Source organism: Procambarus clarkii, chromosome 29 (genome assembly GCF_040958095.1).
Source record: "Procambarus clarkii isolate CNS0578487 chromosome 29, FALCON_Pclarkii_2.0, whole genome shotgun sequence".
Lineage (NCBI taxonomy): Eukaryota > Metazoa > Arthropoda > Malacostraca > Decapoda > Cambaridae > Procambarus > Procambarus clarkii.
The window spans coordinates 9,089,710-9,102,727 of record NC_091178.1 but is presented as its reverse complement, the minus strand read 5'-3'; the positions used below and the strand labels follow the sequence as shown (position 1 = coordinate 9,102,727).

General features: G+C 42.5%; 2 protein-coding genes across 5 annotated transcripts in view; both read right to left on the bottom strand.

Annotated features, from left to right (window-relative positions):
* The window catches only part of Tim9a (translocase of inner membrane 9), a 225,468-nt gene extending 224,064 nt beyond the window's left edge, over positions 1-1,404 (bottom strand). The window contains exon 1 of the mRNA XM_069333435.1: positions 1,375-1,404. The gene's annotated coding sequence lies outside the window, so the exon portion shown is untranslated. The remainder of the gene's footprint in view (positions 1-1,374) is intronic.
* The window catches only part of Rab3 (RAS oncogene family member Rab3), a 145,104-nt gene that overhangs the window by 105,751 nt on the left and 26,335 nt on the right, over positions 1-13,018 (bottom strand). Inside the window, exons 1-2 of one of the 4 annotated variants that reach the window (XM_069333429.1) lie at positions 2,431-2,526; positions 1,981-2,158 (exon numbers count right to left, since the gene is read on the bottom strand). The exons of 1 other annotated variant lie outside the window; for it this stretch is intronic. The gene's annotated coding sequence lies outside the window, so the exon portion shown is untranslated. Of the gene's footprint in view, positions 1-1,980; positions 2,159-2,369; positions 2,527-13,018 lie in introns of those variants that run through there. 2 more of the 4 variants (XM_069333428.1, XM_069333430.1) reach the window with 2 other exon arrangements.

Below are 13,018 nucleotides of genomic sequence, written 5' to 3'. Positions count from 1 at the left end.
TTGCTGGTTGGTCAGTAAGGTATTGTGGTGGCCTCAATAACGAACAATTCTGAATATTATATTGTTCAATTGTTTACAGTCAGAAGTGCTTTAATACAATAAATATAGGTGACTGGTCATATTACTCACCACTCATTTTAAGCTACATACATCGTAATATTTGCTTCTTGATCACACATGCTTATTGAAATTTAAAACACACAGAAACAACTAAGAGAAAACGGGACATTATCGAGGTAGAAATATGGAGAGAGAATGTGTGCAAGTGAAAAGGCGAAACGCACAATATAAACAAGAGATTAAACTTTAAATAAAACCCCACGGAGAGGAATACATTTCCTGGCTCGGAAAGCAAATAAAGAGCCGTGAAAGTTCTTGTGTGTGTGAAAGATACTCACTCAACTGTTGATTAACAGTTGAGAGGAGGGACCAAAGAGCCAGAGCTCAACCCCCGCAAGCACAAGTAGGTGAGTACACGCAAAGTCAACGGATGTTAACTAATCTGAAAAGCAGACAGTTAACGAGTGCAGTGAATCTACTTTAGCAGACTGCAGTAGTGAAAGTGATGGGGAAATCTACTCTGCGCCCTTAACATTAATGTCGAAAGCAACTGACCTCGGTAATACCGTGATGGTGGTAATACCGTGATGTCGCTACCATGACGGGACTTTGGTAATACCGGAAACTGTCCTATGGCTGAGGACTGGAACCTGATTCTCCAATAGTACTAACAGCAACTATTTAGTTGAACGTACAAAATTGAACTGTTGCAACCATGCATATGCACTTTTTGTACTCTTAATTGTGGAAGATAAACAGCGAAAAAACTAAAACCTTTTTAGGCATAGTCTGGCAAATATATTTACTATAAAAAGCCTATGATAGGGTATACTAGGCCTAAGACTGCTGGAACAGGTTAAGTTACGTTTTTTAGTTTCCATTTTTTTTAGTATGCCATTTGAGCATACTAAATTCCGTATTTAATATGCATTCCGTATAACGAAATAAATAAGTATATAATTCCACAAGAGAAAACTATGTGAAATACCGTTGAACTGCTGGTGTCTTTCAGAAGTAATCAGTAAGACATCTCTGAAGGGTCAATATGGAGATCCTTGTATATAACGGAGCAATAACACACGTTGTTCGCCTCTCTAGGTTAATTCACAATAAACTACCGTTTCTACGATAAATATACGTGCACAAAATACAACATCGATTTGTTTCGGATCTTTGCTCAGGACTATAGTATACTCAGTAAGTCAGCCCGGTTGTCAGTAAGCTGTAATTCGGGCTTTAATTGCCCTGAACATGTTGAATTGCCTTACGCCCAGCACCAAACTAGCTGGGAAAGCCACAAGCTAATGTAGACTATGGGCGCATCCGATCCCACGATCGTCGTCGCCCCTAAATCAACAACATAATGTAGATTATCTCCAGTCTTCGCCTGGGTATAACATGTGGAATATACACTTAAAGTGTATAGCATACACCTCATTGTGTATAGCTATACACCGCTCATTGTATATACACCCAGGATACTTTGATCCTCTGCATGGTATGAATGTTGCTTATTCTTGAAGGTTTGATGATTACGCTCTTAATAGTTCTGACAATCGATAAGGACACCATAATATCTATGATGTATTTATTTTCATATAATATTGACACCTGTTACAACTCGAGTCTGCATCACCTGTAGTTGTAAACATCTGTGCATCGCAGAGGTGCGCGCGCATTCTGGTCTTTGCCTTTCATTTATGATAGTTCTCTATCCTTCATAACTTCCCAATTAGACACATGATACGTCATCAAAACCATGTAATTATTAGCATAGAGGGATAAATATTGATATAGATGTTATCTCTCTAAGAACTTTAATGCCACTTGAAAGCACATAACAGAGATCCAAATATTTACGGACGGACGGACTAACACAATTGCAAAGTCTAGCAAACATCTTATGAACGAGCAACGTACCTGTTTGGGGGCTGGAGTAGTAGGCTAGAGTCCGCGACGGCAACACACACTCCCACACTCCACTACACACTGACTGTCTGGCTCGCATCTCTTTCACACTTCATCAACATAGTTGTCTAGTCGTTGTTTTGATTTCTAATTTTAAACTCTGTGAGTCAGTTAATTTTGATTTATTTATCTGTTAAAATAACAAAATTATAAATGTATAAAACTTCACTAAGTCAAGATGGCAAGAATTCATATGAAAATATAAAGAAGCCTTTGTAACCTGGAATTCTTGCATTAAACAGCGGAAAGCAACAAGCAAAATAAATTCTCTACTTGCCGGTTGCAACAAATAAATGATACAAAATAAAATGGCAGCGAATACGAGAATTAAAAATATATACCTTTTATTTTCAGAATATATCTACATAATGACCCGACTGGCGGAGCTGAGAAAGCAGTTACCTCGCAGTGGGAGCCAGTTGCGTACAGGAAACAAGTACTGGTGGTGAGAGACAGGACGCCGATAAGGTGAGAACACTCGCCCGGGAGAGAGAGGGCGCTACAGTGTCATCATATTTACTGATGTATTGTCTCACCTTAACGTTCATAGTGTAGCTGCTTTATATTTTATATTATATTTTTTTTTATTTGTATACTATATTTATATTATTTTATATTACATATTATTTTATATAAATTTTTATTATATATTTTATATTTATATCATATTTTATTATATTTATATATAATGTAGTATGTCTTTTTATTTCTCAGAGCGCCTTGGATCTTGTAGCACAGTGGTCCAAAAATCTTGACTCGCACTCGGGGATCTTTGGTTCCATCTTCGTATGGGAAAGAAATGGTTGTACATATGTCCTTTTACCAGATTCCTCTGTTCATCTTGCAGTAAATAGACAACTACTGTGGGTTGCATTCTTGCAGAAGATCACTAGTTCGAACAAGGAAGGACGTCGATACAGGTTTCCTGTATTATGTGAGGTTAGTCTGATTGGTACGTTTTCTGCTGCAATTGTGCTGCCTTTCTTGATTGGGGTGACTTTTTCATATTTCTAATTTACGGGGAAATTTTTTGTCGGTCTGTAGACTTTCTGAATAGGAATTTGAGTCAAGATACAGATGGGTAGACAATATATATATTTTCTATTAGAAAGCCTTCGACATAGAAGGGATTTCACATGAGATTAGTGCAAAAGTTGAAGAAGCAGGCAGGATAAGGGAGTACATAAGTGAGAGCAGAGACAATGAGTGGGGAGACTGTACCAAAGATGTCCACGTAGTGCTGAGGCCAATCTTTTTCCTGATTTATGCAAATGATCTCCCAGACGAGATCTTTTTTAGGCGAATAAATCGGAGAAAAACTGCAGGTAACTAGAAAATTACTTGGAAAACTGAAAGAATGGTCTCGTTAGTAGCTATTAGAGTTTAGCTCAAGTAATTGCAAAGTAATTCATATGTGTGGTTATAGACAAGACACAAAGTACCAAATGGGAGAGGAAAACCACTTAGAATTTTGCAAAACCCGCCGACTGAATCCTACATCCAACGGATATCAGCATCATGTGTTTGGTTGGCTAACATAAGAACAGCTTTTAGAAATATGAATACGAAGTTAATTAGGACTCTGTTGACCAAACCACACACTAGAAAGTGAAGGGCCGACGACGTTTCGGTCCGCCCTGGACCATTCTCAAATCGATTGTGTGTCGATCGCATAGGACTCTGTATATGACATATGTTTGATGTTATAAAAAAAATGCGACACCAAGTTGAAGTACGTATTTATCTTAAACACAAAACGAAGCTGAAGAAAACCCGAAAGTATGCCACAGGCCTTGTACCAGAGCTAACAGGTATTATTTATGAGGAAATAGAAAGCAATTAAATATCCCGCCATTGAAAGACAGAAGGGTCAGGCCAGACATAATAACCACAGGCAGTGCTTAGAAAATAAAGTCAAGACAAGAACATATTATTTAGAATGGGTGGCACACGGATAAAAGGATATAGGTAGAAACTGTGCACTTGTATGAGCCACAAAGATATTGAAATAATTGTATCAGTATCACATTAGTGAACTAATGTAATGCACTAAGTAAAGTGGCAGAAACAATCCAACCAGCTTAAATATAGATATGACAGCTCGCAAGGCTCGGGAACCTGAACATCTTTAATTGAAGATTGTATTAAATACAATAAAGAATAACCTTACAAAGAACATTACAAATTAACAGAAATGAACCCACACGGGTTACAAGCCCGGACAAAAAAACACAAAGGCAAAAACATAAAGAGAAAAACAGAAATACAAAACAAGCACAAAACATGAAACACGGTATTGAATACAGGAAATGCAAAAAGATACACGCAAAATATATATACACATACATATACACAGAACTAGCCAGTGACATAAGGAGCAAGTAGAGACATAGAAAACAGTATAACACAGGGAATATAATATATGAAATAGAACACAGGAAATAGAACACAGTACATTACAAACAAAACGCAACACCCAGATGGGGCGAGCCAAAACAGGACACATGACGTAAACACATAAGACAAGGCAACAAGGACATAAGAACAGGGAGTACACAAAGCAAGCACAAACACTACGTATATTTTTCCGGCATCTCCCGCGCCGGACAGCGTAAGCAGTACGCCTCCCAAATCAGCATGATGTCATCGGGTACCCGGCCCCCAGGCGACGCCTATGGCCACGGCAACCAATACGGCACCGCATAAATAAACTCCCTCACCCGCGGCACCCAGATAGTGGAAGAGCATCATGGGATCGGAAGCACCCGGACATCCGGAAAAAGTCTAAACACCTGACCCTCACGGTTCACGTCCCCGGCAGCCGTGACAAGGCTCCCCCAGACCGGGGCAAGGAAGGAGGGGGAACCGCTGGGGACGCAGACGCGGCATTGTCCCCGCCACCAGGCACAGGAGCAGAGGCCCCCCCCCCTCCCCCGGCGCACACTCTTCCTCAACACCATGACGAGGTCCCGATCATCTGGGGCAACCCCCCACTACGGGGATCCAACAGCAGGAGGCACAGGAGGGGGGGGGGGGGGGGGGAGGGAGCACAGGAAGCAACTCGGAGCCCCTCACAGCCCCGTCTTCCACGACGGGGGACGCCGGAGCACCATACTCCCCCCATCTCCTCCCAAGGCACACCACGAAGGGGAGAAAAACTCCGAACCTGCTTCGATCGTTTCGAGACTGGCCGCTGGTCGTCCGAGCTATCATTCCTATCTTCCTGCACCACAACAGAACCCTCCGGCGGGCACGCTTTTAAGGCACGACCCCTGAGAACCGCAGTTTCCTGAACCGGGGGCACCGGACCACACACCGCAGGAGACAGCCCCTCGCGGACAGCCAGAGCGACAGGAGACACCGTATCCAGGGACGTAGCAGGCAGGGGCGGCGGGTTGAGGCGGCTGGGGCAGGGACGGCCGAGGTGGGGAAGCCGACGGCGAGGGCGGGGATGGAGCCGCACCAACCCCCACGTCATCACCCTCACCACCATCCACATCTGCACCCAGGCGAACTGCAGGGTCCAATGCCGGGGCAGCAGACGGCAGGGAATCAACACACACCCCAGCACCAGGAGACGGGTCCGGGGCCGACAACAGGGGAAAATCCTCCTCCCGGAAGAGGTTAAAAGGGGTGACCTGGCGCACCTCACACCCCGCAGCCTGGTGGCCCGGGAGGCCGCACCTGAAACACGTCCGGGACTGGCCCGCATGAAACACACGTAGAGGGAAACCCAACGGCATGATGGAGGACGGTATGATCCCTGAGGCGCATGGTGAGAGTGCGGGTCCCACACGGGACCCCCTTCCACCTCCCGGTGGGGACGACGTTCATCCTCACATGAAGGACCCGCCCAAAACGGGCAAAGTACCGACGTAGAAGGTCCTCAGGGAACTCGAAGGGCGTCCCATACACCGCCACATACGTCGTCGTACCACAGCGATCGGAGAAAGTCACTGATCCACCACTATCAGGAAGAGGGAAAGTGCACCCATCACGGCGCTTGACGAGATCACGGTAATCCACCGAGGAGCTAAACTTCACAATCGCCCGCCTCCCAGCAAGCAGCTGCACACCACACACGGCCTCCACAGGAACACGTAACATGTCCAGAATCACCACTTCCATCTCCGGGTAGCAAGCGTTGCCAGAAAATTCCAGACCAATAGAGTCCTGCCGGACGACAGGGGTCATAGGCACCCCCATATTGCAGGCCAACACGGCCCCGGGGAAGCCCTCAACAAAGCACGTCACTCAGGCCACGTCAGCAGACACACCAGGGCCCGCACTCCACGCCAGGTAGTCAACCAGCTGCTTGTAGTCACCCCAAAATCAACAACAACGGTATTTCAACGACTGAAACAATAGTTTGCCTTAACAAAGTGCTTTCATTTTCTTTTTCATTTTATCATAGAGAATGTATTTATACACTATATACTATAATAAATGATGGCCGCGCACTTTCTGACCGCAAAAGCAAATTTGGGTATGTCAGGCTTCCTGTCCCATTGTCAGGGACAGGAAGCATGTTAGATTTTACGAAGTCTCTCTAGGCAAACAACTTATCTTTACCATGATTCAGTCCACAACACTTTTCAAACTCCCAGGCATTTATTTACTGCTAGGTACGCTGAGGCATCAGATGAAAGGAAACGTACCCAATCATTTCTATCCCCTCCCGCGGATCGAACCGAAGATCTTCGAATTTAAGTCGGGTATGCAGACCACTGTGCAATTGTGTGTTCGTATGTACCTCCGTTGTTAACATGAACAGGCGAGATCACGAGGGGGGGTGACAGTGGGACATGCTTCTCGGGATATCGTATGTAACCATGTGTATCCCGCCTGGGATAGGAAACCCATGTATGTATGATCATGGTTACCGTAGTCAGGAATGCGTCATCTTCAAATTATTTTAAGATCATGAGAAAGAACATTGTACTAGCCTACTGGCCCCTTGTGAGCCAGATCTTCTTAAGATCCCAAGACACTCACTTCACTGACAATACGTGGCAGAACAGTTCCTTCTGAAACACTGTATTCACCTAGTTGTACTCATTTAGTTGTGCTTGCGGGGGTTGAGCTTTGGCTCTTTGGTCCCGCCTCTCAACTTTCAGTCAACTGGTGTACAGATTCCTGAGCCTACTGGACTCTATCAAATCTGCATTTGAAACTGTGTATGAAGTCTGCTTCCTGGAAGGGACAGATCCCCTGGAAGGAACTGCTTGATGTATTCCATTTGTTAACTACACTGACACTGAAAAAATCTTTCTAATGTCTCTGTGCCTCTTTTGGATACTGAATAAATAGTTTGCTAAATAGTTTGTCATTGTCTACCCTGTCCAGCTCTAACCCCTTATAATTTTGTAGGTGGTTATCATGTCTCCCCTTACTCTTCTGTCTTCCAGGGACGTGAGGTTTAGCTCCCTTAACCTTTCATCGTAGCTCATTCCTCTCAGTTCTGGAACTAGGCTGGTGGCATACCTCTGTATCTTTCCTAACTTTGTCTTGTGTTTAACTAGGTGTGAACTCCAGACTGAAGCTGCATACTCCACGATTGGTCTGACATAAATGGGAAACAAGGTCCTAAACGATTCCTTACACAAGTTTCTAAAGACAGTTCTTATTTTGAACAATCAAGCATATGCCGATGATGATATCCTTTTGATGTGGGCTTGTAACTTCTAGGGAAGCCCTCATCAAACTCATGAAACTGTGTTTCATGAAAGAATTTTTTATTAACAAACTTAGGCACATACAACAGTGTGTTTCTTCAATCTTTTATTTATTTATATTAATGTATATATACAAGAGTTCTTACATTCTTGTACAGCCACTAGCACGCACAGCGTTTCTGCCAAGTCCTTAATCCTAATATTCCCCGAAATATGAACGCCAAATCGTTTAACAACCAGGTACCCATTTTACTGTTTGGTAAACAGAGGCTACCGTCAGCTACAGTTACATTCTAGCATTCTAGCAATAATACCCAAAACTGTATAGTCCAATACATAGGAAGCGACAACAGGTATTCTATTTTATTAACGATTCCTTATTTTAAGATTGCAGTAAGTACTTAGCTTATTATGAAACCTGTACTAATCTTGTTGTTGGTGGTGGGGTGAACGAAACCATTTTAATGAGAGCGATATCCTTCTAATAATAAAGAAGTAAAAATACCATAGTTAGTCCCACAAAATTATTTTCTGTGAACATTTATAATTTTCTTTTGAAGTTTGTTTGGTAAACACATTTATTTTTGTCCTGATTGGCAATAACGTTAGACAACTAAAACTATTGAACTGTTGGTTACTAGGATGGTTTAATGAGAGTTTTGTGTATTTGGATACAATTTAACCTAAATTTATCCTCCAAACTATTACCAGACTATGTGTTCCACTCAACCAATCATACCTTAGCAGCTATTGTAGTCGAAGTATTAGTAAGTAGTATTAAGTAGTACGAAAGAAAGTCTTAAGGAACAAGAAGGCTCCAGTCAGGAAAAGTGAGAAGTCTAGGACAGATCTTCAATGACAGAGACCCTACAGAGTGTACAGATGAAGGGGATGAACGAAGTATTGATGTTTCAGGCCGGGCTGGTATAACAACGACAGAGATCGATGGATAAAGATAGCATTCACGAACGAGGCCTCAAAAAGTAGGATATTCTAGCAAAGAAGAACACACTCCAAAATGTCAAGAAATACAAAAAAGTATTCCTTCAGAGGGATATGACGAGTGACGAGAGAATTAAGATAGCAAACGCAAGGAATAGGCACAGGGAGAGAGAAAAGAATCAGGTAATCACAATCCCCAGCCAACAATGGCAGAGTGGAGTGGGGAACTATCCACCAGCAGTTGAGCAATCCTAAGGAAAAGTGCCTCACCCCCACCTGCCACCCTATAGAAACGCTCCCCACCCAATCCCTCCCTGCTCCGCATCCATTGCTCTCTCTGCCTCCCCAACCCATCCTTCCCTATCACCCCCAACCCTTACCCCCCCCCCAATCCTTTGGCCTCCCTCACCCATGTAAGCCTAAGTAAGACATAAGCCCCCTATCCCCCAACTCAACATCCTCCAAACCATTATTAACTACCTCACAGGTCAATAAACGCATCTAAAGGCCAATCATTGAACAACTTTTCCTACACCAATGGAATGGACATCAAGGGGAGAGTAAGTGAGACTGGAGAGAAGAAAGTGAGCTTCAAGGTAAAGTACACAAATATAGTTGGGACTATAATAAAAAGGGTAAATTGGTGAAAGGTCACAATAAAAAATCCGGATATAATTGCACTCACAGAAACAAAATTGTCGGGCATTATAATTAGTGGCTCTGCTGATAATGCGGAATTGAAGTTTAGAAGAGATAGTTATCAGAGGCTGTGAAGGATTCAGAGTCTACATAATGGGCACAACGGCAATGGGAGGACCAGAGGTAATAGTTGTAGCAATATATAGCTCTCCACTAAATGACAGTAGACCTCATACAGGAGTATGAGAGCAACAACATGGCAACAATTAATATGATTGAGCCAGCAGCTTTTGTTGCCTGCAGGAATGGATCCAGTCTGTTAGTTATGAGAGATTTCAACCATGGAAAGATAGAGTGGGAGAAAAGAGAACCACATAGAGGTACAAATACATACAAAGCAACACTATTGGAAGAGGCAACGATAAACTTTCTGAGTTAACATATCAAGGGACCCGCAAGAATGGAAGGTAATTTACTCATATACAAATCTCGTGATTGTGATTTTATTTTGCAATGAGTGGGGCATGATGTGAGGACCATCACTACCTACATCTGAGTGTGCGCAAGTATTATGTAAAAACTGGATTTGGGAACCAGCCTTCCCAACTCCATGTATGTTCAGTAGAACTTCCGGTTGTGATACTTTCAGCTCATTACGGGTTAGTAGGTAGGGAATATCTGTGTGGAGTCCAGGGATGTGAGTTGTTATCCATTACATAGCCTCAATAATTTATCACAGAAAATACATGCGTGGAGACTTTAATCGGAAGTTAATATTCGGTGCAGATATGACTCAAAACCAAATAATGAATATTTTGGTTGGTTCAGAAAGAGTATTTAAATATAAATTTGAGCATTTTCAAGTTTTAAATAATAACGTATGATCATATCAATACTATATTCTAAAATTAGTAATTATCTAAAATTTTCTTAAAATAGTGTGGTCAACGGTTTTAGAGAAACTGGTTAATAATCCTTTATTACCCCCCCCCCCCACACACAGTGATATATATACATCGAAAAGTGTACAGCGCTTCTTGGTGTATATACACTGAAAGTTTACCTGGTGTAGTCAGTAAGCTCTTAAGCGGCCTATCAATCCCCCAAGAGGTTGATAGACCTAACACCAAACCAATGCACAACAATTCGAATCTTGGAGGGTAGAGAAGAACCACCTTTACTGCTTATGTATACACTTACACTCTTTCCAATTTTTACTTTGAGATATTTGCTCAATGCCTTAACATATATGGAGTATTTTAATGAATTATGTATTGGTAACTTGCAACTTTGTTATAAGTCACCAAAACCTCTTTGGAGGATGAACTTCAGTTGCTGAGTTCCGCCTCTCAGCCTTCATATATCAGATGCAGTTAATATTCAACCCGTTCTCTTACTTTCTTACAGTCAATATTGACTTATTAAATACGTGCCTATGTGACATGCTAAACATACTAGTTTACCTTGAAAAGCTTCATAGAAAACACCGACCTTACCTAACCTTCTTAGTATGTTAAGATAAGCATCTTATTGCTTCGTAATTACAATTATTACTTAACCTATACCTATAATAGGTTAAGTAATAATTGTAATTACGAAGCAATAAAATGCTTATCTTAACATACTAAGAAGGTTAGGTAAGGTCGGTGTTTTCTATGAAGCTTTTCAAGGTAAACTAGTATGTTTAGTATGTCACATATGCACGTATTTAATAAGTCAATATTGACTATACGAAAGTGCGAGAACGGGTTGTAATATTACGCCAATTGGTTTCTATAGTCAATATACACCGAAGAGGTTTTTTCCTAATATTCCTTTTAATTATTTAGGTAATAGGCTCCCATGTCCCTTTTGTTTTGGGTTGGCTTCTCGAAGTCTTTGTTTATCCAGACTCCTGAGAATTGGCACGTTGTGATCATGTCTCCTCTGTTTCTTCTTTTGCCCAAGGATGTGACGTTCATTTGTTGCACTATATCCTCATTAACTAATGTGGTGACTGTACAGCCTGTAATCAGACAAGGCTCTTCCAACCAGTGGCCGACCCCACCAAAGATGAATTCGTAAACTTTAACTTGCTGTATATTCAAAATTAGTCTTTTGTCAAATTTAAGAATGTGTTGAATAATTAAGCCTAACTTTGGCAAGGTTAGGTGCTTAAGTTCTGTTGGCAATTATTGGTATGTGCAGTAAGTGAAGAATGCGAACGAAACGTTTTGGGAGAAAGGTATAGCTGCCATCAGTTGTGAGTCGTGTATCAAGTTTTTATTTGTAAACAAAGGGTTTAGCGGCTAGATTAAATTCAAATTCAAATTTTTTATTCAGGAGAAGTACATTCATAGATGATTTTCAAACATAATGTTGGATTTATAGATAGAGCTAGTACATACAATGCCTAAAGCTAGTAATACGCATAGCGTTTCGGGCAAACGAACATTTGACCTTTGTGGATGAGAACGGACTGACTTGCATGTGTGTCTGTCAGTCACATATATTGTTTCACTAATAGCCCTTACTTTTTTTCCCCCTTTTTTTTAGGATATACGTTTTAAAAATTTCGAAAATTATTAGTAATGCAAAAATCCCAATCTGATTGATTTCTGTTTTAGCTTAGTTCAAGTTCAAGTATGTTTATTGAGACAAGAAAGAAATACATCTCAAAGGGATAGAGTAGCTTAGGCTATTTCTCGTCTCTCTCTCTATAGATAGAGACTATCTCTTAGATAGCTCTCTGATCTAAGCCCTGGGGACCCCAGGCTCGTATACCGTCCACAGTGACAACGAATGACGAGTCTTACACAATGTTCTGCTCCTCCCAGCTTGTTTAAACACAGCTCACGTCCACTCCGCTCACAGCCTCATGACTAAGTAGTGGGACGGAGACAGACCTTGAGTAAATCGTGCCACACTCGCACCTGTACCATACCAGACTATCGTACCTGTACCCTACCAGACTATCGCACCTGTACCATACCAGAGTCGCTCCCGGCCCTTGCGGCATCCGCCTATTATACCTGGGTCCCGCGTGGTACCACATAATACCTCATTACTGGGTCATAACAAATAATTGCTTGTTAGTCGTTCACACTACGCGTTACCTCCTTCCTGTTTCTTTGCTCCCTCTCGGGACGTACCGCAGAAACCCGCGTTGCTGTACCTTGTATCTTGCTGTACCACCCCCCCCCCCTCGCTCCCGTGTGGTGCTGCTTGTCTCCCGTGTGTGTGAATGTGTGAGAGAGCGACACACCCTCAGTGTAGACCACTGAGAGAGAGAGAGAGAGAGAGAGAGAGAGAGAGAGAGAGAGAGAGAGAGAGAGAGAGAGAGAGAGAGAGAGAGAGAGAGAGAGAGAGAGAGAGATAGAGAGAGAGCGAGAGAGATAGAGAGAGGTTGAGAGAGAGATAGAGAGAGGTTGAGAGAGAGATAGAGAGATAGAGAGAGGTTGAGAGAGAGATAGAGAGAGGTTGAGAGAGAGAGAGAGAGAGAGAGAGAGAGAGAGAGAGAGAGAGAGAGAGAGAGAGAGAGAGAGAGAGAGAGAGAGAGAGAGAGATAGAGAGAGGTTGAGAGAGAGATAGAGAGAGGTTGAGAGAGAGAGAGAGAGAGAGAGAGAGAGAGAGAGAGAGAGAGAGAGAGAGAGAGAGAGAGAGAGAGAGAGAGAGAGAGAGAGAGAGAGAGAGAGAGCGACACACCCTCAGTGTAGACCACTGAGAGAGAGAGAGAGAGAGGGGGGGACGTGCTG